This window comes from Lathamus discolor, chromosome 3 (assembly GCF_037157495.1).
Source record: "Lathamus discolor isolate bLatDis1 chromosome 3, bLatDis1.hap1, whole genome shotgun sequence".
Classification (NCBI taxonomy): domain Eukaryota; kingdom Metazoa; phylum Chordata; class Aves; order Psittaciformes; family Psittacidae; genus Lathamus; species Lathamus discolor.
Window position 1 is genome coordinate 73,591,992 of NC_088886.1, and position 24,432 is coordinate 73,616,423.

The 24,432-nt window shown below is 45.0% G+C and overlaps 1 protein-coding gene across 9 annotated transcripts in view; it reads left to right on the top strand.

Moving 5' to 3' along the window:
- Positions 1-3,303: 3,303 nt before the first annotated feature.
- Positions 3,304-24,432, top strand: part of MAP2 (microtubule associated protein 2) — a 227,169-nt gene continuing 206,040 nt past the window's right edge. For all 9 annotated transcript variants that reach the window (XM_065669792.1, XM_065669793.1, XM_065669794.1 and 6 more), the window contains exon 1: positions 3,304-3,420. The gene's annotated coding sequence lies outside the window, so the exon portion shown is untranslated. The remainder of the gene's footprint in view (positions 3,421-24,432) is intronic.

Below are 24,432 nucleotides of genomic sequence, written 5' to 3' on the forward strand. Positions count from 1 at the left end.
GCTTTTATTTTTGCTTAGTGATTGACTTTCACCTTTCTTCCCCACTGCCTCCGTTGGTCACTAGAGGGACCCTAGAGTTTTCCAACCGATAGAAGCAGCAGCAATACCGAGGCAGGAGCACTGCGTTTCCCGGTCACCTTAGCCAAGGTGTATCTAAGGGGAACGGTGACAAAAACACTGCTCAACCGGTTGCTGAACGTGCCCAGAGACTGCAAACATGCCACTGGGGAAAGTGCGGCGCCATAGCCATACTTGCCCTTGTTTCATCCTCTCGTTGGTGCGCACAGCTCTTCCCATCACGAATAAATCAGAGCTGGCTTTGCCTTGACTGCTCTGTTCATTTGGATAATGTTGTGACTTTGGCACCAAGGCTTGAGTCACACTGTGCTTTTGAGAAATTAAAAGTTTCCTTCCTCAGTCTGAAGGGAAGCCAAACACCGAAGTTGCCAACAACTGCATCTCAATAAACTGTCATAGGAGCAGCAGCGGCTTGTTATTATAGCTATATAGCAAGAGAAGAACATATATTGACACAAGTCCCTTTTCAAACAGCATTTCCCAGCCACAGCTTCAAACGTATCTGTTCTAAACAGAGATACAGACAATGCCATTCTTTTTCTTTTTAGCAGGCAAGCAAAAATCCTCTGTGTTTGACTTACAAGACCTCCACACAGAGATCCATCAATGGATGGATCAGCATGTAAAAGCTTTACTATAAAGCTCATGGCTTGTGAAGTTATGTAAAAATTCATTTTTCCTTTGTACCCGAAAGATCTTTCCCCACTATCTCTTAGTGGGATGATGCTTTTTGATCTCTGCATGAATGTTTCTAATGACAATATGTGCATGCATTTTAATCTCCAACAGAAATTAAGGGAATTTTTCCCTGTCTTAATGTCTAGTGCCAACACTGCTGCTGAATATTTAATGTAAAGTATAATGTAATTTGACTAGATAATTATCTCGGGGAAAACGGCGAATGCCACGTTGTTTTTTTTCTGTGTCTATATTTCATCAGCTTTGATGATTGCTTAAAGCAGAGCAGCAGCTGAATGACTAACTTCCAGGATCCACTGGCTGCTGCTGAAGAGAGACAGGCTGCTACCGTACTGTATCTGAGCTAGAGGCCCTGGCTCCTCCATGGCACATGGGGTATTCTGAGTGTTTCTCTGGGTAGTTATATCACCCCTCTGATCTCTAGGAATGTTTATGGACACTGCGCAGTTGATATATTGTACGTGGTGTCTTTCTGCTAAGGCATCTCGTCAAGGATACCCAGCATTTGTATGCAGTACTTGTTTCCAACAAAAGTGTAAGCTCTCCTTTCCCTTTTAAATTGTTTTAATATTGTAAGCTTTAAATAAATCTAATTTCCATTTGGATGAAGTGTAACTGTTTCTCCTTGATCAAGTCAACTGCTCGTTCTCTTTCAGGGCTCCTTCTGATTAGGCTTTATGTAAGCCTGCATTCCTGTTATCTAGATGGTGAAAGGAAGGGCAAAGTCCCAGTGCTTGAGGGGAAAGCTCCACCAAGGTCTTTGCAAGGCCACGTAAGCTTCCAAGGGGAGGCACAGAAGAAGACAGGAGGGAAAAGGCACTGCTGATCCTTAGGGTGCTGGAGATGCTGGTGCACATTCCTGGTGCTCCTGGAAGAGCAAAATCTGGAAGAAAGACTGCAGCAAATCCATTTCCTCTGGAAAGCATCTCCTCTGGATGGATATATATCACTGAGAGTGGGTAACCAGAGGGGAACGTGATGGATTTGTTCTCTTGGCAAGCTCCTGCTCCCTTTGCATGCCGCCGATCTACAGATAAAATGCTCAAAGAGGGAAGCAGCAATGGTGGGAAGTTCTCCCAGACAGCTTGAGAAGGGTTCAGGAAAGGGACTGGAAGTGATGCCTGTAGCCTTGACGCACAAACTCAGACCTTTGAAGGAAAAGAAGGTGTTCTGATTTACAAATATAGCAACATATGTAACAGGATCATTTGGCATCCCCAAGTCACTTTATTGACATTAATATGAGACTGGAATACAACCTGATGCAGTTGAGTGATGGCCATCTCTGTATTGCAGCTGAAGCAACAGGAGCAATGGCAGGAGCCATGCCTCCCTGAGCCTGTGTTTTAACCGCATTTGTTAGGCTAATGCATACATGACATGCTCAGAGGGGCTGGTTAAAATTCTGACAGACTGGATTTTGCACTTTCATTTTTAACAAACCATTTGGACTAATTTGTTTAGGAAATAGGAAAGGTCAGAGAGTACCATTTCACTCCTTCATCTCCAGCAAAGGGAACTGAAGGGGTTCTGACTAGAAAGTGTGAGATGAGCCAGTGCTGTAGCTCCACCACACCAGAGGCACTGCTTGATGGATGGCTTTGCCCTTGCCTGCTTTATGGAATATGGAAACAGTAATGGGTTTCCTTAGGGGCTGAGGAGGAAAGTTCACTTGGAGAAGCTGGTAAATGACAAAGTAATAGATCTTTAATTGCCAGATTCCAGGAAACGGCTGGAGACCTTGGCCCTGCAAGAGCACAATTTGTAAGTTAGGCGCTGTAAAATTGTTTTTGTAACCTATCTCACCATTATGTGTCTTCTTTCTGTAGAGCGTAAAGGAGAAATTATATTGAGCTCAGACTTGCATTGTTGGAAAACTCTGATGGAATCAGATGAGGGACTCTCAGGATGCTTCTTCACGACTGAATGCCAGAGAGGGACTCTTCATCAGGGACTGTAGTGCTAGGACAAGGGGTGATGGGTTCAAAGTAAAACAGGGGAACTTGAGGTCAGATGTAAGGAGGAAATTCTTTCCTGTTAGGGTGTGAGGCCCTGGAATGGATTGTCCAAAGAAGTTGTGAGTGCTCCATCCCTGGCAGTGTTCAAGGCCAGGTTGGATGAAGCCGTGTGTGGGATGGTTTAGTGTGAGGTGTCCCTGCCCATGGCAGGGGTGTTGGACCCTGATGACCTTAAGGTCCTTTCCAACCCAGACCAGGCGGGGATTCTCTGACTGCCCACGGGCAGGGCAGGGCAGGGCAGGGCAGGGCAGGGCAGGGCAGGGCAGGACGACACCCGCTCGGCTGGGCGCTGGGTGCCGGAGCACCGCGGCGGCGATGCGCCCCCAGCGCCGCGCAAACCCCTCCGGCCGCGGGGCCCCTCCGCAATGCAGGGGCCGCGGCGGGGCGGTGCCGTGCCGAGGGGCCGGACCCGCCGCTGCCGCCGCGGGGGCCCTGCGGGAGCGGCGCCGGGGCGGGGCCGGGGGGCGGAGGAGCGGGGCGGGTCCCGGGAGCTCGCGGCGCGCAGGCGGCCGCGTCCCGGCGACAGCCCCGAGAGCGGCGGGGCGGGCTGAGGCGGGCACGGCGGCCGCGCGTCCTCCCTCTGTGCCTCGGCGCGTCCCGGTGCCGGCAGCCGCCGCGGCGTCAGGTAAGGACCCTTGCGCCGCCGCCCCGCTGCGGGCGGGCCGGTACCGGGCAGGAGGGCGGGCGCCTGGTGGAAGAGGAGAAGGAAAAGACCGAGAGCCATCGGGGGTAGTTGGGTGTCTGGGGGGCCGTCGGGAACCGTTGGGAACCGTTGGGAACCGTTAGGAGCCGTCGGGGGTCGCGCTCGCTTCCGTGGGCGGACCCGGGCCGAAGTTGGCAGCGGGTCGGCGCGGTGGCCCGAGGTAAAGCGGGCGGGCGGCTCCCCGGTAACGGCCGTTCTACCTCCATAAAGGGGCAGCCGACTTTTGCCTTGAAGGGTTTTGAGCATCTCTGGACGGTAAAACCCTCTAAAGGATGTAACCTTCCGTCCTCTCCTGCCCCCGCCCCTGCTAAGCTCCCCTAAAGGGATCTGTGAGGCTGAACAAAGAACGTCGTGCGAGACAAGGGGGTGCGGTGGTTGTAGGCGCTTTTAGTTTGCATCGGGGAGAGGGGGGCAAGACGTACATTAAAGAAAGACTCATTCCGTGTACCGAATGGGTGAGCTGCGGAGGGGAACCGTGCCGCTGGGGAGGCTGTAACCGCAGTGAGGCGGTGGAGAACAAAGCCTTTTTATGTAAGAGAGAATTATGCAAAATGTGCCTCGCTTGAGCTGCTGCAGGTACGAGCCGTGAGCATATGCAGCTCTGCGGTGCCCTAACGCTGCGCCCGATGTGGTGCTGCAAAGAAAGGCTGGCTCGCCTCAGTTTGTTGCATGTATGTTTGCGATGCTAATTGTGACCTGCCGTTTGAATGAGATGCGCTTTATGAAACACCTTTGGGAAAGAAGGGGGTGTGCCGGATGCCGGAAGAGTTGCTTTCTGTATGTGAGATACCAGCGTTGTTTCCTTCCCCATGCTAAGCAGGAGCTCCCAGTTTGCCTCTGAATAAAGGTATTCTCTACTTTGTTGGTTGGTTTCGATGTAGGTTTCTTCCGATGTAAAGTAGCAGGGCTTCATGTCTGAGTGGTTATTAACATAAAACCATGCAGCAGAATCGGGTGTCTTTTGTCAGTTTTACTTACTCTAGGTCTCTAGCATCCCGTTTTCATGTGTCATGTTTTTGTGTCAATAATCTTACTCCATCCTTTCTCAGAAAATCATTTGCTGTCCAGCATTTGTGCTGCTTGTGGTTCAGAAAACCCGCCCCTTTTGTTTTCACAAGGGTTATTCTTCGCAAGATTGAGGCACATGTCCATTCTGTTCTGTTTCTCTCCATTTCCTCCCCAAACCTTTGTTTTCTGGCTGTGAAAGAACCTGTTTCTTTTCACCTGTGCTGGTTTAGACTTGCAGCGATGTCTAGACTCCAGGTCTCATATGCACCCAAGAAGAGGCTCAGCAGCAGAATGTATTTTCTATAGCTCTTGACTGGATGACGTGATCACAGCGTCTCAATGCCTGCTGGGAAGAGAATGTGCTGAGAAAGCATTACCTGCTGAAGTTACCCCTGCCATTACTTCATAGATCACTAAGAAGTGATTCACCAGCATTGACAGGATGGGCACCTTCCCAGTGTGTGCTGGAAACTTCCTTCGGTTAGCATAGAGACGGCTCAGTTCAGTTTGTGGATGGGTGTATATTTCTGCTGCTGATGTTCTGACAGTGTGAGATGTAAAATGGAGCCCAGCGTGCCCCTTGCAGTGCCCAGGTTGAGGAATGGCTGAATTCCTCGCCGTGTGTTTCAGTGCACCCGTTTGCAAAACACCTCTGGTGCACTCAGCAATGGGCAAGTCCTCAGGTAATGTTTTACCAGGCTCCTGGAGCTCAGGGATTTGCTAACACACTGAAAACAACCCCAGCGGCTTGCACCATTCAGTGTGAAAGGTGCAAGTGAGCCCTTGTGCAGCAGGGCTCTGGGAAGAGGGGTGATTTCAGCAGTGAGGGGCAGTGGCATAAACTCTGTCTCTCTTCCACATCGTTTACCCAAGGGACAGGATTTGGTTAATGTAACTTAACAGTTTGTTGCACCCATATTGTGCATTGCCTGGGGGGGTTTGAGAGGAGCCAAAGAGCTGTCATCCTGAGAATAAAAAGTCGCTGTTCTGCGGGGAGTTTTAGCACGCTTTGAATGTGGAGGGCAGTTCATTGTGCTCGTAACGCGGTCCCCTACAGAAAGCGGCATTTGCTGCCTTGATTTAGAGATCTGATGTAATTGTTATGGTATGTTATGTCAGTGCCCACTTAGCCGTGCTCTTTAAGTATGTTCTCACAATAAAGAAGAAGTTGTAATTTAATGATCCCTGAGGTGCTGTGCCTCGGCATGAGTGATCTGATCACAGCAGTCCCTAAATGAATCTCTGCAGTCTGTGGCTGAAGAATTCCCTTGTTTATAGATGTTTTTCCAGGATACCTTTCCTTTCAGCCTGTGGCATGCTGCTTTCTGTATTAGTTATCGTTTGCTAAACCATATACCTGCATTCAGGAGAGCAAACATTTGCTATGTGCGCTGATGCCAGAGCAGGCTCTGGCCCCTGTAGCTCTGACCCTGTGCTCACTTAGCAGTTGTCTGAGCTGTGGAAATTGCTAGAAATAGCTAAACAGAGAAATGGGTGGGTGAGGCCCTTTGCAGGCTCTGATGGACTGTTTCAGCTATCACCCCCAAATGTGGCATTCCATACATGTGTTGGAGACAGACTTGTTTTATTAAAGGGGTAGGAAGAAGTAGGAAAAACCAATTAGCAAGCACCTGGTGATGATGGCTTTCAGAACATTTACCTCTTTGTTACTACAAGCTCTATGAAGTCTCAAGGTACTGACAGAGCTTGTAATATAGCTACAGTGTTTGTGGGATCTGAGATCTGATCTGCCATGCTGAACGAATTACAATTAGTTTAAGAAAGGAGGAAAAAGCCCCACTCTGATGGTAGTGTTTCTCTATAAATTGTGGGTCAGTCCAAAGGCCTGAGTTCCTTACGACTCTTCTGTAGATCACTGTAGATCACTGCACAGGCAGTGATTGTGCTGAGAAATGATCTGGTATAAAAGCCACCTCTTGGCTTTATTGTGGTTCCCCAAAGAGGCGCCGCTGCCTGCAGGACATTGGTAACTGAACTGAAGCCAGATGTAGAAAGGGATCAGGGAATGTCAAAGTTAACATGCACGTGAATGAGTGACAGCCAGAAACAGGCTGAGGGAGCTGGGCTGGTTCAGCCTGGAGAAGGCTCCTTAAAGGGAGACCTCAGAGCAGCTCCAGTGCCTAAAGGGGCTACAGGAAACCTGGAGAGAGGCTTTGGACAAGGGCCTCTAGGGACAGGGTAAGGGGAATGGCTTTAACCTGCCAGAACAGGGGAGACTGAGATGAGCTCTTAGGCAGAAGCTCTTCCCTGTGAGGGTGCTGAGGCGCTGGCACAGGGTGCCCAGAGAAGCTGTGGCTGCCCCATCCCTGGCAGTGTTCAAGGCCAGGTTGGACACAGGGGCTTGGAGCACCCTGCTCTAGTGGAAGGTGTCCCTGCCTGTGGCAGGGGTTGGAACTGGAGGAGCTTTAAGGTCCCTTCCAGTGCAAACCATTCTGTGATGATTCTATGAAATTCGGTAAGGTGTAGTATCCTGGGGTCTTAGGAGTAGGTGACTTCCCAAGGTCCCTTCTAAACTGAATTATCTGACAGTCTGGTTATTTTGTTTGTGTGCTGCTTTAAAGTCCATGTGTATACTTGATGAAGAAATAAAATTATCTATGAGCTTATAAGTAGAATTGTTCCCTAATACTCCAGGATGCTTGTTTTGGTCCATCTGGATTTATTCAGTTGTTTAAAATGCAAGCTTAATTGCCCATGAAAATGAGCCTTATGCATGCTTAAAAGTTGAGCATGTTTTTAACAGAAAAGGCAATATTTTTATTGCGAAGGGAAGGAGTGTAAATTCGGGGTGTGTAGGCTCAGTGGTGGGAAACCCTCAGTGATGTTTGGCGGTGCCAAGTGCCTCCAGAGAAAGCATGGAAATGAACAACGTTCCGTGAAACCCCCATGTTGCTTATCCCTCCCCAAACACACATGCACACGCTAAGGGAGAGGGGTTGGGCGTAACATGTTTAAGGGTGGTGCTTTTTCTTACATTCTTCTGCATCGTGTACAGGTGTGGTCATTAGCAGCATCTCAGCTAATAAGAGAAACAGCACGACACTGATTTCCATAGGGTGGAGCTGACATTAGAGGATTGGTGCTGCAAACAGAGGTGGTTTCTTAAGCCACCTGCCTCAGCAGAGGAAAAAGCTTCTATTTCATGGGTAGGTTTAATCACAGGTTATGCTACTAAACTATAGGAGGGTGTTTTAGAAGGTGATTCAGTGTAATATTCATAATTGCTTTCTAGGTATTGGAGGAAAGGGCTGATGTATCCATGGGGTTAATTTGGATTGCTGTGGCCACATGGATTGACTACGCTAGCTGTTAAGAAGATTTGAGGTCTTGATTGACCCATTTTATTTTAACACTAATTGTTTGCTGCTGTAGCAAGGAGAAAAGATGAGCTAATGCTGTTGCTCCTTATGGTTTTACACTCATAGGTGGTTTTCCCTAGAGCAGTCTTGCAGATGAAATTGATCTTTGTTCTTTTGTCTTGACGGGGGAGGTGGCTGGGAGCCTGTCACACTCATTCAGAATGATAAAGAAGGGGTTTCAGTGTCGGTGTTTGTACTCGGTATCTTGCATCTTTGTTAGGGTGCTAATTGGAAAGGAATTGTGATGAAAAGGGGAGGCTTGGGCAGCGACTGAAATATAAAGATTTATTAAACTGCGTTGTTTGCTGTAATCTGTGAGACAGGTTAGTGCTGCTTGATAGGTTTGAACAGTGTTACAGTGCACTGTTTCTGCTTTAAAGCACGTTGTTTTTCTAACTTTCCGTGGTATAATAAGCATTTGGGTTTCTTAGTGCGTAGTGTCCATCTTCCATATGAAATGTATACATGTGTCTGTTCATGTAGCATAAGGGAGACAATAACCCTATTACAAGCAGGAGTGTGAAGTGGAGAAAATCAATGTAACTGTGTTGGAGTCATTGAATCTACACCTGACTTGCACCATCTGGGAAAAGACAATGCCCCTTTCAGCTTTGCTTTCTCACTATTGCAAATCCGGTGTACTTTTCCCCTTCAGGGAAATAATCTGTGTATAGCTGTGTATTCCTAAGTTATGGATTTGTAGGTAAAATTCAGCCCCTCTGGCAGATTTTGCTCCTTCATTTGCAATCAGCACTCATGGGTACAGGCATCTGAGAAATACTTCTTGTCTTGTGTTGGTCAAGCCCCTGGCAAGAAGTAGGAGGATTGTTCTGCTGGTACTTCTACAGCTGTAATGCAGTTAGGTTAGAGTAGCTTCCAGTGAGCTGAGGCTATGAAAGCTTACTTTTCTGTTTGTGAAACTTGTCATTTTGTCCCCTGAGGGAGATTTAAACTACCTTTCAGTAGCTGTTTGCAATATTAGCTGTATTTAAAGTGCATCCAACCTCTGGATAAACAACATGAACAAAAACCCCCAAACCAAAACCAGCAGGCCAATCATGTCAGCTAACTTGGCAGCATTTAATTATAAGACCTATTGATTCAATTAACCCCATGGTTTCACTTTATTTTCTGGAGGGAATGATAGGGGCTGGTTTCTGGTTTAAAACCATGAGCTGTCAGTTCTGTTCTTAGGAACATACATTATCTGTTAGAAGAGCCACTTTGCCGTGCAAAACTTGCCGTTTTCACTAAGGTTCTGATCTTGGATGAACAAAAAGAGTTTGTCAAATGAGAACATAGTGTAGGAATATTATAGAGGTTCAGGACACAGTTAGGGTTGTGCTTTTGAAAACTGCATCAGTGGTCCAGATATGATCCAGAGGTGAGCAGAAGAAGAAGGCTGTGGACCGTCAAAAGTGACCTGGGTACTTCCCTCCTGGGCCGGAAAACCAGATTTGCTGGCTTTAGGTGCAGCTCTGCAGTGGTTGGCCTGCTTCCCTACACAGGGAAGAGCTAAGTCTCTTCGCTCTCTTCTGTTCTCCTCCCTTGCTGTTAGAAGGTATCTGTATATCTTGTTAAGCCAATTGCAAGGTACCAGGTCTTAAGTTCAGGGCCCCTCTTAGCCTCTGGGAAAGCTCGGAGACTGAGGAAAGCCTGTTTGCTGTGAAAAGGGCTGAAAGTGATGATCAAAATGATTTGACTTTAAAGAGGGTTCAGGTCTAGATCTGAATTCTGCTTAGCTGCAAATCTGGTTAGCTTGTTTTAACTCACCAGCTCTTTTGTGCCAAGTTACTCTGTTTTCTGCAGTAGCCTTTCTCTGACTGCCAGGTCTGAGCAGATTGTTTCCCCTCATGGAGAACTAAGGCTGTACGCTGCAGTGTAACGACTCCCATCCCAACATCCAGCATTTGCTCATGTTAATGTGATTCCACTGCCCCCTGACCGATTGTGGGACAAAGCGACCCCACAGCCTTGTAAAGCCCCTGTCCTGTGTTTGCAGCTGCTTCCTTGTGACCAGTAAGGTACGCTTGGGCACCCACTCCTGTTCTGGCCAGGTGGTATCACTCAGAAAGCAGAGCTACTACCTTTGTTTGAGCTACTGTGATTGTGCCTTGATCAGCAGGAGCTGTATGGTTGCATGCAGGGTGCCCCTTGCTGGCAAATCCCTGTCTGCTGGTGCCTGATGTGATTTTTGGGTGTCTCGAGCTGCTGGTGATGGTTGTGTCGCAGGGTGTGGTAGGCAGGCAGGCAGGCTGGCTGCTGTTCCTGCTTGCAGCAAGACTGTGTTCATGCAGTTAGGTGTTTGCCTGCTTCCTTTGAGTCACGCTGAAATCAATACTAGCTTTTATTTCCCCCAGTAATTAGAAAATGTTCAGGAAGGCTTGAGGAAGAAATCCAAGGGCTCAAAAAGGAGAGAGGCAGGGGTGGAGCTGAATGATTTTTTTCAAAGGAAAAGGAGAGTAGAGCTTGCTCAAGGGTTCGGCTGGGTATTTGGTCGCTCATATCCCATCCTGCTTGTCAACCTGCAGCTTAGGGTGGGAGTTGGAAATGAAGCTGGGTGTGCTGGCTCTAAGCTGCTTCCTCCCCTGCAGAACTGTCTTCAGCATTCCCCCCTACCTGCATTAGAAAATACATGGTGCAGGGACATAGCTACAAGAATAGGAGAGAGTTTTCTGAATTAACAGTCAGCTCCTCCAGATACGTGTTGGAGTTGGTTTTGATTTGTACTGATTCAGTCAGTGTGGAGTTTGGCCCTAAGGATGCTCTTCACAGGCTGTCAGCATGCTCATAATACACCTGGGAGTTAGAGTTGGTGTAGCTATGAGTCCAGAGCAGGCTTGGCATTTAGGATTGGCACTAAGTGTGGCTGGAAGGAAAGTGGCAAGGTAGTTTTTTGTCCCCATCCCTGTCTTTCCTAATATGATTGATTTGATGTCCTGTAAAGAAAATCTTCCCCAGGAAAGTGATGAAGAAATGCATAAATCAGGAGCAAGGAAACTGTGTATTTATTTTGGATTAGGGAGATAAAATACGTCTATTTCCTGAAGTAGTAAAGGGAAAGTTGGCAAACATTATGTGAGAGAGTCATTAAAGGAAAAGGCAAAAGAAAACCAAACAAACTGCTGTGCATGTGAATGAGCGGTTAATAACTTGATTCATTCTGAAAAGCAAGGGATAGAGTGTGGTAAATAAGAGCTTTCATTCCACGTCGTTGCTTTTCTGGCTATGAAGAGCTGGTTATACTTCTGAATAAGACTTAGCAAAATATTGAAGTGTTTTGTATTATCCAGTGCTATCTATTACAGCATATAATGAATTTATGTGTAAGATTTTGACTAAACGGCATTTGGTAATATGACAAATTAATATCTATAATTTTATATTCCACATAGTTTGCCAAAATTAGCAGCAGTGATTTATAGGTAATACTTACAGTCCTTTCGATTAGATCATTTTAAATGGCATGCTACTGGTGTTGCGTAAAACACTGTCAGTGGTTTGAATGCAAGATCAGAAATACTCTTAAATGTGCCTTTCAATATGAATAGTTACGATCTTTTTGTGGAATGCATTTGAAAAATGTAGTTAAATTGCATTCACTTTTTGACTTGTTTTGGCCCACTGTATACTTTCAGCATTGCTGTTAGCAGTGAGTGGAATTAATCATATATTGCAAAGTTTATTTGATAATTACAGGCACTTGGAGGTTAGCAACACGTTTTCTCATTTTGCGATATTTATGATATTGGTTCTACCTGCCTGAATGGCTGGGTGTTGTTTAGGTGGTAATGCTGCTATCAGGATGCCAGCACAGCCCTGCCTCATTACCTGCAATTACCAACAGGCACAGAGTCAGTCAAAGCTTTCCTATCAACTGCCCCAGCAGCCCTTGAGTCCAGTAACGCTGACTTTTGGGCGAGCACTGGCTTGTGCAGGTGCTGCTGGTGCTGCCTGGTGTGCCTCTGAACTAACAGGGTGTTCTGTTCTTTGGTTCGTCGGCATGCAGGCTTTGACACACTGATAGTAAGTCAAGTAGTAGCTACTGAAGCCTTATGGCTTGCTTTGAAATCTCTTTATGAACTTGATTCTTTTTGCTGTCTTGCAGCACAAATGGGCACGTACGCTGCCACTTATGGAGAGAGTAGCCCTTGCTTTCTTAAAGATACTGACAGTGGCAGCGTTTCCTTGATGGAAGATGGGTACCTTCCTGAGCCAGCACATACAAATGCTACTGGTTGTTTTAAGGCAGATACTCCTTTCTTGGGTGGGGTCGTGAATTTTCTGTTCCAGTGACAGGGACAGAGCAACATGGTGGTGGTGCAAGCTGTACTTTGAGTAGCTAACTCGTTTACACTTTGAATTAAGTGTTTTAAGACTGATTTCCACCAGCCCCCGACCCCTCAAGCCTGTTACAAGCAGGAGGAGGGAAGAACTACTTGGAAAAAAACATTGGGCAACCCTAATGTTTTCCATACTTCAGGACACGAAGCTATATTTAATACTAGGATCAGAAAGAACTATTTCCTTGAAGACATGGTATTGCAGAGTTGGCATTATGGGTCGTTGCCCTGAAATAGCAATAGTCATCAGCAGGTGATCTGCTGTGCCCTTACTGCCCTGCCGTTCTCAGGTGGATTTCAGTTCTGAGGTTTTAGTCACTTGGAAGATGGGAGATGTTTTGTTTCTAATTCCTTTTATATACTGGTAGAAGTAGTGATTTATTTCTGAAGAGGGTGAAATGTTCTTCTGCATGTGAACTTGTTGCAGGATCAGCCCCAGTGACATTGCTTATTCCAGCATGAAGTAGAGTAACTGATCTGTGCCCCAGGATGGGCGAGGGAATGAATGTTTTAGCTGTAGTGTGGGTTTGTGTTTTCTGTGGCAATGTTTTGGTGGGTTTCCCTCGCTTGCCTAAGGGAAAGGGAAGGTGAGTGAAAAATCAGTTTTCCTCCAGTGGGGGGAGGATGATCTCTGCATCAATCAATAAGGTAAAAAGAGAGGTCAGAAGCATTTGTTATGCTTTTATTGAAGAATCAGCTGTGGAGACTTGTTTCAGCTGTTACTGGTTGGTTTCTGAGCTGACACAACAGTAGGAATAGGATTTGCCTGTCCAGGATTTCTGGAGACTGTTGAACAACAGCTGTCTCCCTACGTTCACTTCTTTTCCTCATCCAAGCACAATATTCTGTTCCCCTCATGCCTTTGCATGTTGGAAAGACTGGTGTATTTATTGTTTGTTCTGGTGCCTTTACCTGCAGGCAAGGCATGATCTAGATCGAAGTATAATCCTGGTTGACTGTAAACAAGCCCTGCTCCATGCTTGTGTCACTAAGCAGATGAGTAGCGCTTTGAAGAATGTTTTGAGCCTTGCAAGAATAATATCTAGCAGAAACTTTCCTTTTACAAGATGCAAATAGTCAAATGAGCAAGCAAATGTGCCTCAAGAAGAAAGGTGCTGTGACTCTAGTCACTTATTAATGCCTCTCTTACTTCACAGCATGAAAATCCTGGTAGTGGTACTGTGCAGTTTTCCCTTCCCCTGTAGGTCTGGCTGCATTCAAGTGTTCCTCTCTTATCCTACTAATTCCAGTGGGAGCATCAAGCCTGACATTCTGGAGCTCCCCAGCACAGGCCCTTTCCATACACTGCGAGGAGTCACAAGGCCTTTTCTTTTTCTGTAGCGAACCACAGTTTTCCCTACCCTGTCTGAGAAATACCGAGGCAATTTGCTCTGTCATGTCCTGGTACTTGTATATCACCAGTCTGAAACCGTTCCTGAGAGGTGACTACTGCAAGTGCCCAAGTAAAGGTTTGTTGGCTTTAGCCTGAAACGTGAGATGCTTTAAGCAAACTAAATCTTGGTGCAATAGCAGAGACCAGGAGAAGCCTTCCAGTTTGGCAGCCTGGGATACGGTCTCTCTGCAGCCAAGGCTTATCTCAGCTGCTGCTGTGGGGGTCCTGTGCCTCTTTGCTCCCACGGTGCATAGTCCTTGCCTGACCCCATGGGAAGGCAGCTCAGGAAGCGGAGCCGGGGCAATGCCAGTGCTGGGCAAAAATGACTTTCTACCAGTCCAAGGCTCTGCAATGCTTGAGAGCACTGAGGACAGGGAGAGGCAGGAATGTATATCCGAATCTGAGAGCTGGAAGGCATTTACCTGTCTGAAAAACAGGGATTTGAATGAAGTTATTGCTCCATTTTGAAAATAAAGTTTAATTTTTATTTTTTAAATTATTTTAGTTTTGATTGTGATTTGAAGGGCACAAGACATAGGGTTACAGGAAAAATGTTGTACTTGGCTCTCTTCCCGTGAACAGTCAGAAATACACTTGGCACAGTCTTTTGCTGGTTGTCACAGGCAGATATGTATGGTAATAAAAAGCCCTTCCAGGCTTGCTGCTGCTGGCTCTGAACATTGCTGTGCTGCAGTCGACTTGTTTGCAATAAAGCCCCTGTCTGTGCCTTTAATGAGGGACTGTCCTGAGGTAGAAATTGCCTTCCTTGGAATTAGAGGAGGAGGAGGAGGGATGTGTGTTGTGAGGAAAAGCTAAGCCAAGGAACACCTGGCAACCAGATGGCCCCTAGCATGCTGCATCATACCCACATCTTCATTAAGGATTATTGTGGCTGTCTCTGGGTAATAGATTTAGAAGTTGGGGGTCACAAGGAATTAGAAAATTGTGACCAGTCACAATTAAACACAAGTAATTTTTAGAAAACAAAGAACTGAGCCGAAAGCCAAATTAGAGCTACTCGAAATGTTAGGGCTCAATTGGCTGCTGTTTTCTGAGCGACCAACAAAAGAGCCCATGCATTTGAGTTGGAGGCACAAAGCAGCCCAGGGTGGTGGCAGGTGGACTGGAGACAGCAAAGCTGAGCAGCAGCAGTAACATGGAACTGGCATTATTCTGCTTCCCCAAGGCAACTGGTGGTGTGTACTTGTCTCTGAATATTTATGTGTGCCACAGATAAGGGTTGCTCAGACCCTTAGTAGGACAGGACTGTGTTGTTTGCACTGATTTGTATGAGCCTGACTCGGTATCTTCTGCTAATGTTTTACTTGTATTTAATATTACTTTCTATTTGCCTTTCAGTGTGCCTGCGATCCAGAAAGGGCAAACTTGAAGGTTTCAGGTGAATTATGAGAATACCAGTAGGAAAAGAGAGGTTTGGGAAGAACTGTGCTGGCACACAAACCTTTTCAGTGCTGGTGGCCAGTCAGTAGCAGCAGTTGGTAATGTGATCAGGAAGCCAGGCTAGCCCTGTGTGGGTGCACAGAAGGGAGCAGTGAGGAAGCTGCTCTCACTCCTGCATCGCCTGTACTCGCCTCTGTACTCTGGCAGGTAAAAGAGGCACGGCAGTACTGAGATGCGTGGGGAGATTTTGGCTGGCTCACTGCTGCGCTGGAAGATGGGGGATGCCTCGTTTTCAGGGAGTTGTTTCTGTGAATCAGTGGCTCTTGCTGAATCTGAGACTGATACCATCTTGCACTGTTAACCTGCTCTCTGTTCTGCTCTTTAAAAGCTCTTCAGGTATGTGACAGGAATAACACAGAAGAAACTTTGCTAGTCCAGGGGCTATATAAACTCTGATTGCCTTCCTTACAGACGCTTTGGAGCATCCATAGGAAGCTTGAATGGGTTGTTCATTGCTTCCGTTCTGGTGACGTTGATGGAGTAGTAAGAGCATTGCTAGCTTTTGTCCTATATGTATTTTGTGCAGCTTCTATGTGGGCAGTGTATCTTATGTCACTTTCATGTTAAAATATCGATAAGCACAACTTCAAAACACTTATCATTGAAACATCTATGTAATTGCTAGGTAGTATTGATTTCAGTGCCCGTTTTGAATTTCATGTGAGTTCTGAGGAATCCACCTCAAAAAACTTATTTTAAATCTCACTTCAGTTTTTAAGGTTACTACCTATGGGGTTGGTTCTGCAGCTGAGATCCTTGTTGAAGATGAGCTAACTTGCATTATGTAATGTGTAAGTACTTGTATCTTATTAAAGACAAGCCAGTGGCACCCTACCACATGATATGGGGCAGCCACATGAATATGGAGCAACTCTGTCTTGAAAGGGTGGATCAAATTGTTCAGTAGGTCTTTTCATTTTCTAATCTCTCTGCATCTGAAAGGCTCTATGGTATTCCTTATTCTACCCTCGGGAGAGAAAAAGAAACCTCAGTTCTTGAAAGCTACTGCCCCAGGTTAGGCAGTCCTTACATCAACAGTTCATTATCCAGAGAAGCTGGAATATCCTTTTGTTGTGTGTTGATGGCCGTCTTCAACCAGTGCAAAACTGCACAGCAGTAACTTGGAAAGCAAAAATGGGGGAAGCGTGCCTGAAGGATTGACTGTGCTGCTGTTGGTTTTCCCCCGAGAGGAGCCCAGCTGTCTTGAAGCTGAAATTAAAATGCAAATCCGAAAATAGGCATAATTAGGGTACTTCCTTTAGACAATGTCTGGAGCAAGCAGCTTCAGTTTTTGGGGATGTGTTTCTTTTTTCAGTGGAGAAGTGTTTGAGCAGTGAATGAGGGAGAGGATGATTAGCAGCCGCACACTGTGGTGAGAAAGTGGTGCTCTCCAGCTTGCGAAAGTTGTAAGAGAACAGAGCAATGAGTTCTTTTTCCACGCCAGTCCTTCTGCTACCGTGTGTAAACCTGATGAAGACTTTGGAATGTACAGAATTGCTGTAACACATTGGGACTAAAATGAGCAGAAGGTGCTGGACTGGATCCTGTTGGAATTTTACATGGCATTTTGCAGAGTCAGGATGGAGAGCTCCTGGGGCGCTCATTTTAGTGGGGGCTGCCATGGTCCTGCTGAAGTGCTTAAAGACCTCTGTGAATTGGGCTTGCCATTGGTAGGAGCCTGTATTTTGGCACGGATGGACTTGGATTAGTCCTTCAAAGAAGCGTATCTTGCAGATACACACTGAAAGCAGAAAACCAGGCACAAGAACCTAATTTTTGTCAGGGAATTTGGGTTAGTTGTAATGCTGTGTGGAGCTTGCCGGAGACCTGAGCATGTATGAAGCAGTAGGGAGAGTCAGAGTTAGGTTTTAGTTGGAATAAGCCTGGGGAAGCAGGCTGGGACTTGTTCCCAGCTGAGAACTGAGTGGCTGTGGTGGTTGTTTTTCTTCTCTTTTGGCATCTGCTTTCACACTAAATCATCTGTTGGGAATGTGATCTATCTATGTACAGGTACTTAGAGCTCTGTGTGTGTGTCTGACAACATCGATGTATTTGCCTTACAGGTGGTATTTAGTTCTTTCTCCTAGGAAGACTTGTGTAATTACGTAGGGGATGTTAATGACAGAATAGTTTCAAGACTCCAAACTTGTGCCCACTTAATAGTAGTAATTATTGTTTCTAATATTAATTTTCATAGGGAATGCAATGCAGTACTTTATTGGGGGTAAGTTTGATGCAGTCATTCATGATCTAAAGAGATCTTAAATGTTCTTGAGTTTATTGCTAAGGTCCCTTTCAGCCTGGCTTTTTGACAGTGTTATAAAGTGGTGTTGTGTTTGATTTACTTATGGTCCTGTACATCAATGTTCATTCATGTCTCTGAGCCATCAAGATTAATCTTAAAAGAGTGCTTTAAAATACTGTTTTGGTTTGTAGTTTAGTTTTCTCACATTGCCAAGCTTAACACATTAAAACCCCCAAACTCGTGAGGGAGAAATCGGAGCAGATGCTTATTTTCCTTTTTCCATACTAAAAAAGGGTGTAGTTCTGTTTTGGTTTTGCCATTTGGATTTTTATGGTGACAACTGGTGAAACCATGCTGTTTGTCAGATGGAAACCCACGTTTTTATGCATTGGATTTAAGATACTGGAAAATGCCCAGCTGGGCTAACAATGTTGCTTACTCTAAGTAAATAGCTCTGATACTTTCTGTGCTCTCCTGGAGTCATGTAATGGTCTACTTTAAATCCTGTATTCATGAATCTTGGGCTATGGCTCAGTGCTTTGGGTTTTTTTCTCACTTGGGAAGGGACTGGGATAGAGGTGACTTTCCACAAGAGCCTAATCCTGAATCTGACAGAATTTTGTAAGAGAATTACTGCATTTCTGTCAAAGTTTTAAACCAAGCCCTGTCATTTACTAGAGAACTATCCCTGTTTCATAATGCCATCTGTTAGTTACTAAAAATTCTTGGGGAAGAGTATGTATAAATATATATGTGTATATATATGTGTGTGTGTACATACATATATATATATAATTTTTCCAAAGTGTTGAGGATATCAGAGTTTCTTGCAGAACTGAGTTACATCCCTGTGAAGTTCCCCAAGGCTTTTTCCATACTGATCAGTGTAGGTGCCTTGTAATATTTTTTAGTGAACTTTCCATTGTACATTCTTACTCTTAAAAGCATATGTGCGTGTATGTATAGATGCGCTTATGTAACTCCACTGAGCTGAATGGAACTTCTTATACCAATACTACCGGAGCCTAGTACTTGGACTGTGTTAAACAGAAATAGTGTCAACAGTAGGACCATTGCTGTCAGTACAGGAGAGCTGTCACCTGGATGCTTTCAAAGTGAAATGTTTTACCTGCAGTGTTAACTTCATTCGGTTCTGCATTGCTGCACACGGATGACTGTGAGTCCTTCTGCATGCTACATTCACATGCTAAAGCAATAGCTCTTCTATATATGGAAGGACTCTAAACAGGAAGCTTTTCCTATGACAGTAATGGCTTCTGCAACAAGAATAACGTGGTACTGTACCAAAGGAAAGAAATTGTTGTAAAGACCATCTTTGGATAGTCTCTCAGACATGATGTGCAGTAATTTATATGGAGTCTCTGTCAGTTCATTGAAAAACTCTGAAATAAAAAGAATGACAGAATAAACTGTGCATGTGTGTTGAAATATGAACATTTATCTTGTAACCATCTTTATAATCAACTGATAAGAAAAGAGCCATTAAATCATCGTATTCATTTCCTGTTTTGCCCTACTTGCTTTGCTGACACCTGGAGGACTTCTACAGTGTTTATTGGTAACTTTGCCCCTCATTCCTCTTCTGTCAGTGGCTCAGTAGCATTTTTGTTTGTATAAATTGTAACTGTGAGGACCTCATAGGTAAGAAACAGGTTTTCTTCCTTGCTGTGCAAGGGGGAAGGGTCTGTGATGTGTTTCCCATTGCAGTGGGAGAAGTTACACTGTTGTGAGCTGGTTGTCAAGAGACTGGTGTCATCATCAGTTGTGAGCCTCAGCTTCTTGATTGGCAGCTTTGTCCTAAAGGAAGGTAGTGGTCATGGAGGACTTTACCGGGATAGCAGCTCAGGCTTGGGAATTTCAGTGTGAATTCAATAGGAGAGCAGGAATAAAGGGTAGAAAGGTGGTGATATGTGATCTACATCCTGTTTGATTCAATGAAAAGAACCATGTATTAGTAATTAGCATATTCTATTGAAAGAGTTTCAAAAGGCAGATTGTATGTTGTGAGAAAACCCATAATCATCACTAATACAATCTCCTACTGAGATGTTCTTTACCTAGAATTACTAGAAGAGTTAAGGAATGTTTTGTTTTCAGTTGGTAAAGTTAGTTCAGCACCCATGTTATAACAAGCCTACAGCTTTCACTGATTCTCTATAAAGCCTGTGGGAAGGCCAGTAATAACTTGAATGAGATTGCTAGTGATTTTCAGTTATATTTGCTTTGTTTTTATTCATTACACCTATCAGAAATAGTAAATTAACCATAATTTTCTTGACTGCCTTACAAGTGAGCAGCATATAGACCTTGCTAAAGATTGGGGCTTAATTGCTGATGTATGAGGATTTATGAAAGGAGTCCTTGGAGACCGAGGGCAGTGTGTAGCAAAATCAGTGGCCTGCCAAGCTCTGGAACATCATCTTTCATCAAAGGGTGAAGGTGCACATATTTCAATGTCACTTGCCAATTATTGCATCTAACCTGCATTGTGACTTTTGGGGAGGAGGGAGGTTTCCTGCCAGCTTGGGCCATGAATATAAGGAGGCAAATACATGTAAGAATATCAGAGTCGGGCATTCATGCTTCTCTACTTCACTGTAGTATCAGGGAGAGAGAGATTGGTTTGTGCTGGGTCAGAATCTTAACTGCATTGTTTCAAAGGTAGTTGAAATTTCTATTCTCTGTATGGTATTCTACAGACTTGATAGTGCAATGACTATTAGCCCAGTCTGTAATCTCTGGACATCTTGTGAGTGTGATAGAGTTATGTTCCAGTAAAAGAGGTAGTGGCTTTATAAAATCTTGTGTCAGTGGAAGGTACCCTGCTAGAACACTGCCCAGCAGGATTTGCTGCTTAGGTATAAGTGAAATCTGAATTACTTGTTGGCCATTAGTTAATTTTTAGTTATTGTATGAGTTTAATTTTGACATTTTCTAAACGGGGCCAAAACCTGGTTTTGGGTGGTTTTGCCAGGTCCTAGTTCTCTAGCAAAAAGCAGGTACCTGTGGCACCAATGCCACAGCTCCCAGCCTCTTCATTAAAGAGTCTGTGCTTGTAGGGTATGTTGCAGGATTAGTACTTAAAGCATGATTATGTGCTTACCAGCTTGATTATTCCCTTTACTGCCCTTTGAACAGTGCACACCCTGCTGAGGCACTGTCCTTAGACCTTGCAGACCTCTGGGGCAAAATTTATCCTTTGCTCAGAACAGCCTATGTCAGGAGAGAATCTGTGGGCATAAATTTGACCCTTTTAAGTGTATTAACAAAAAGGCGGGTTTCAGTCTTCCTTTGCAGGTTTGGCTGTTGTCACGGTGCACTAAGGCAAGGGATGCTCCTAAATATGCAGGGAGAACCATGTTGGTGCCAAGGGATTCAGAGAGGAAAGACTTGTTTGAACTGAGTGTTTTGTCTGCATTGCTGCTCCCTTGGTCCTGGACTTCTGTGTTGCTGCTGAGGTAGGTGTTTGTGTTTGGCTGTTAGGTTGAACTGATGATTGTCAGTGAATGCTTATGGAAGTGGCAGTTGCCTTCTTTGCCCTACCTCCTGCACTAGTAGTATGGGCAGAAAGGAGAGTGCTGCCTTCTGGGAGACAACACTTCACAGTTCCTCTGTCCTGCAGGGATCTCTGGGCAATTTTGTCTGATTTCCTTCATGGTTTTGAGCTCAAGAACATTATATTTGGGGTAGGTTCTTAATGCTCTAACGCTCTTTCCAGCTGTGCTGCCGATAGCACCGCGCACTGCCCAGATAACCATGCAGACCTCCTGATGCATAAATGTTCATCAGTTTGTGTCATCCATGTTAATCCCATGAGCCAGCTCCAGTCAGCAGCTGAATTTGGGCCAGACTTATTAGGGGAGCCAACAAGTGTCTCTTTGAAGGCCAGGCACACAAGAGGAGAAAAGGGCAAGTCCTAAATCAGTTTAATTGTTTTTATTTTCTCAGAGGCCCTGAAGCAATGTAATGTAATGCAGGTTTTTCAAAGCTGACATCCCAAAATACTGGACGCGCTGCCAAGTTCCATGTGGGTGGAGAAGAAAGGAGGTGTTCTTGATTTTTATAAACACTTGTGCTTCTATTCTCAAGGAAGAAAAAAGGAACAAACTTTCCCCAATGATCTTCTGAGAATGTAAATGCCACATGAGCGTTTTGGCTAATGGCAGGAATGGCATTTCCTGCGCTGTCTTCACTGCTCAGTGCTCTTGTCCTAGTTACATAAGTTGTGTTTTATCAACTGGAGCATATGCATCAAAAACCAGTTGGAGAACTCTAAGAGTCATTTATCACCTCCTCACAACTTCCAGCAGAATTACTCATACAGCTGCTCTGAAATTGAGTGTTCAGGTGTTCTGCATCAAAGCATTGGTGCTGCATCCTTTCCCCTGCCAACTAAATATTTTATGTCTTGTATCTGGTGATACTTAGGTTGCAAAACCTGAAACTGAGCATGAATATCCATCATTTTCCTTAGGAAAGAACCTCAGAAGATTTTAGCACTTAAGCTGCTCTCTTACCGAGGGAGGATTGTTGAGCTAAATTCATCCTTGATAAAGCTTCATTTCTCTTAGTGCTTGGAGAGGAATTGCTTTTCACACTTATTTACAGCTTCTGTGGTGTGCAGCATGGGAGGGATGCCTGTCACCAGTTTACACTAATCATATGCTTTACAACAATATATTGACCAGCCCAATAGAGTGTTCTATTTACGTAACCAAATCTAAAGAAGATGCTTTTCATTCTGATGTTCTGTGTGTAGAAAATGAATTATGACACTTGTGGAAATGGTGTTCAGGTCATTGTTTATTCCTTAAAAGAGCTTGGCCAGTCACTTTTTGAGTGTTTGGCAGTTCATGGTGGAAACAAAGGCTCTTTAGAGGCTGTTCAGTTAGATTGATTCATAGTAGAAGAGGCTGAGAACTTCCTGGAGTCTTCACGCTGTTTGACTGGAGCTGCTTTTATCCATCTTTAAGAACCTGTGTTCTTGCTAATGCTGATACAAGATGGCTCTTTAAAGATGCTCTTTAGGTCTTATTAATCTTGTTATCAAGTGTACTCTACATAAAAGGGTGCTTTGCTGATTCAGAGCTCTGAGATGCTGCAGGGCTGGAGCAATGTTACTGGAAATAATGATGATCAACTCAGTTTCTGGCAAGCAAAGAAGGGGGATACGGGAAGAAGACAAATTAAAAACTCTGGTCCCAAATGGAGCAGAGGACACAGTGTTTAGCATAGCTGAGAGTGGTTTGGATGTGTGAATCTGAAAGGCCTACCTTATGTGGAGAGGGGCTCTTTGTCAGGGACTGGAGTGATAGGACAAGGGGTGATGGGTTCAGACTGAAATAGGGGAAGTTATTAAGGATGATCTTAAGGTCATTTCTAACCCAAACCATTCTATGATTCTGTGTTGCATATTGCTGTTTATGGGACTGGGGAATTGTGTAGTGTCTTCAGGAAAGTATTCATGTTCTCTGAGGACCTTGGGAAGGTGAATGGAGGAGCACGTTTGGCTTTGCCTCTTTTTGCATGCCTAACCTGAATGTGCTTGCAGGTGGAAGCTGTTAGCTGTGGAGCTGTTGATCCCAGCAGGGAAAACAGCTTGCTCTACTAATCATTGGGGCAGGTAGCAGACTGCTAAATCTTGTTTGCTTTAATTGGCCTAGTAGAGCCTTTGAATCAGTGTGGCTTGGGTGAATAATGTACTCAAGATTTGTGCTGGTATCTTTATTGTAGGCCATAGGTCTTACAATGTAAACTATTAAATTACTGGCAAGATTGGTGTTGGAGTCCCTTGGGGATTGTGGAATTGCAAATTAACTCCTCACCATTTACTCCATCAGAGTGGGTATTTAGTTTTCAGAAGACATTCTCTTGTGAGAAAGGTTCTTGAAGCAGCTAATTGGAACCGAGGTGCAGCTGGGACTCCCAGCTCCTGCTCAGAGGAGCAAGCTCCTTTGGTGTGTTTCTTTGTCTGCTCTCTGTGATATACTTAATGTGAGGACTTTACATGGAACCTCTGTCAGGGGCAGATAGGACCAAATCCCTCAGCTTTCAGTATGGAGGAAAGGAAAATGATTAGCTTCAGGTTCTTTCCCAGAAGTCTTGGCAAATGATGACTTAACGTGACACAGAAATGCACATGGGTCAGAATAACTGTGCTGACACCATGCCTTGTAGGTAATGGGGTTTGCTCCCAGTGTTCAATGTGTTCTTCTTTCTTTCCACTGTAATTAATGCTGTGGCAGATATTTTGGTTAATGCTACTTTTCTTCCAAAATGAGCATTTCTGCTGTTTTGCGACAAAGTGATGTGTCTACAGCTCCGTTGGATCTGCAGTGTCTACAGTTTGTGTAGTTTGGATTGTAGAACATAGCACAGGATCTTTCCTGACAGGCTGAAAAAGGTCCTCGGAGAAAATGAATGCAAATGTTTGTTTCTTCTGTACTTGATCTGTTGTCATTTACATGCTTGTAGGTATGGACCTTGGGGCCAAACCTTGAAGTCGGGCATTTTCTAAAGGATCTAAGGAGCGAAATGCAGTGAGGATCAGGGTGCACACAGATCCTGAATTTGATTGTACACAGTGCCATTAAATCACATGCAGATCCTGGGTGCTTGTGGCTACACCTGTAATGTGTTCCCTTGCATGTAATGTGAAGTAAAATGTTTCCCTTCCGAGCAGCTCAGTGTCTGGGTGGGTGACAGCATGGAGCTGTGTGTGCTCGGCATTCCCTGTGTCTACTGGTGGCTCCCAGTTATCCCAGAGGACCTGAGGGTAAGTCTTGGAGGCTATGTTTATGGGCATACCATTGATGTTGGTGGCCTAATTCCCTCCATGCAGTGTAAGACCAAAAGAGATCAAGGCCTTTGGGTCTTGAGTACAAGGATAGTATTTCTACTCAGAAGTGTACCACTATTTCAACTCGTGAGATGGAATGAGGATAGCGGTCGTATCTGGTTTTTATTGAAATAGGGAGAGAAGATGTGAACTTGTCTCTTTACCTAGTGTTCCTTAAATTTCAGTGCGTTTGCATTGTGCTCACATTGTCTGATCAGCTTGCAATTACTGTTTTATTCTCTCCC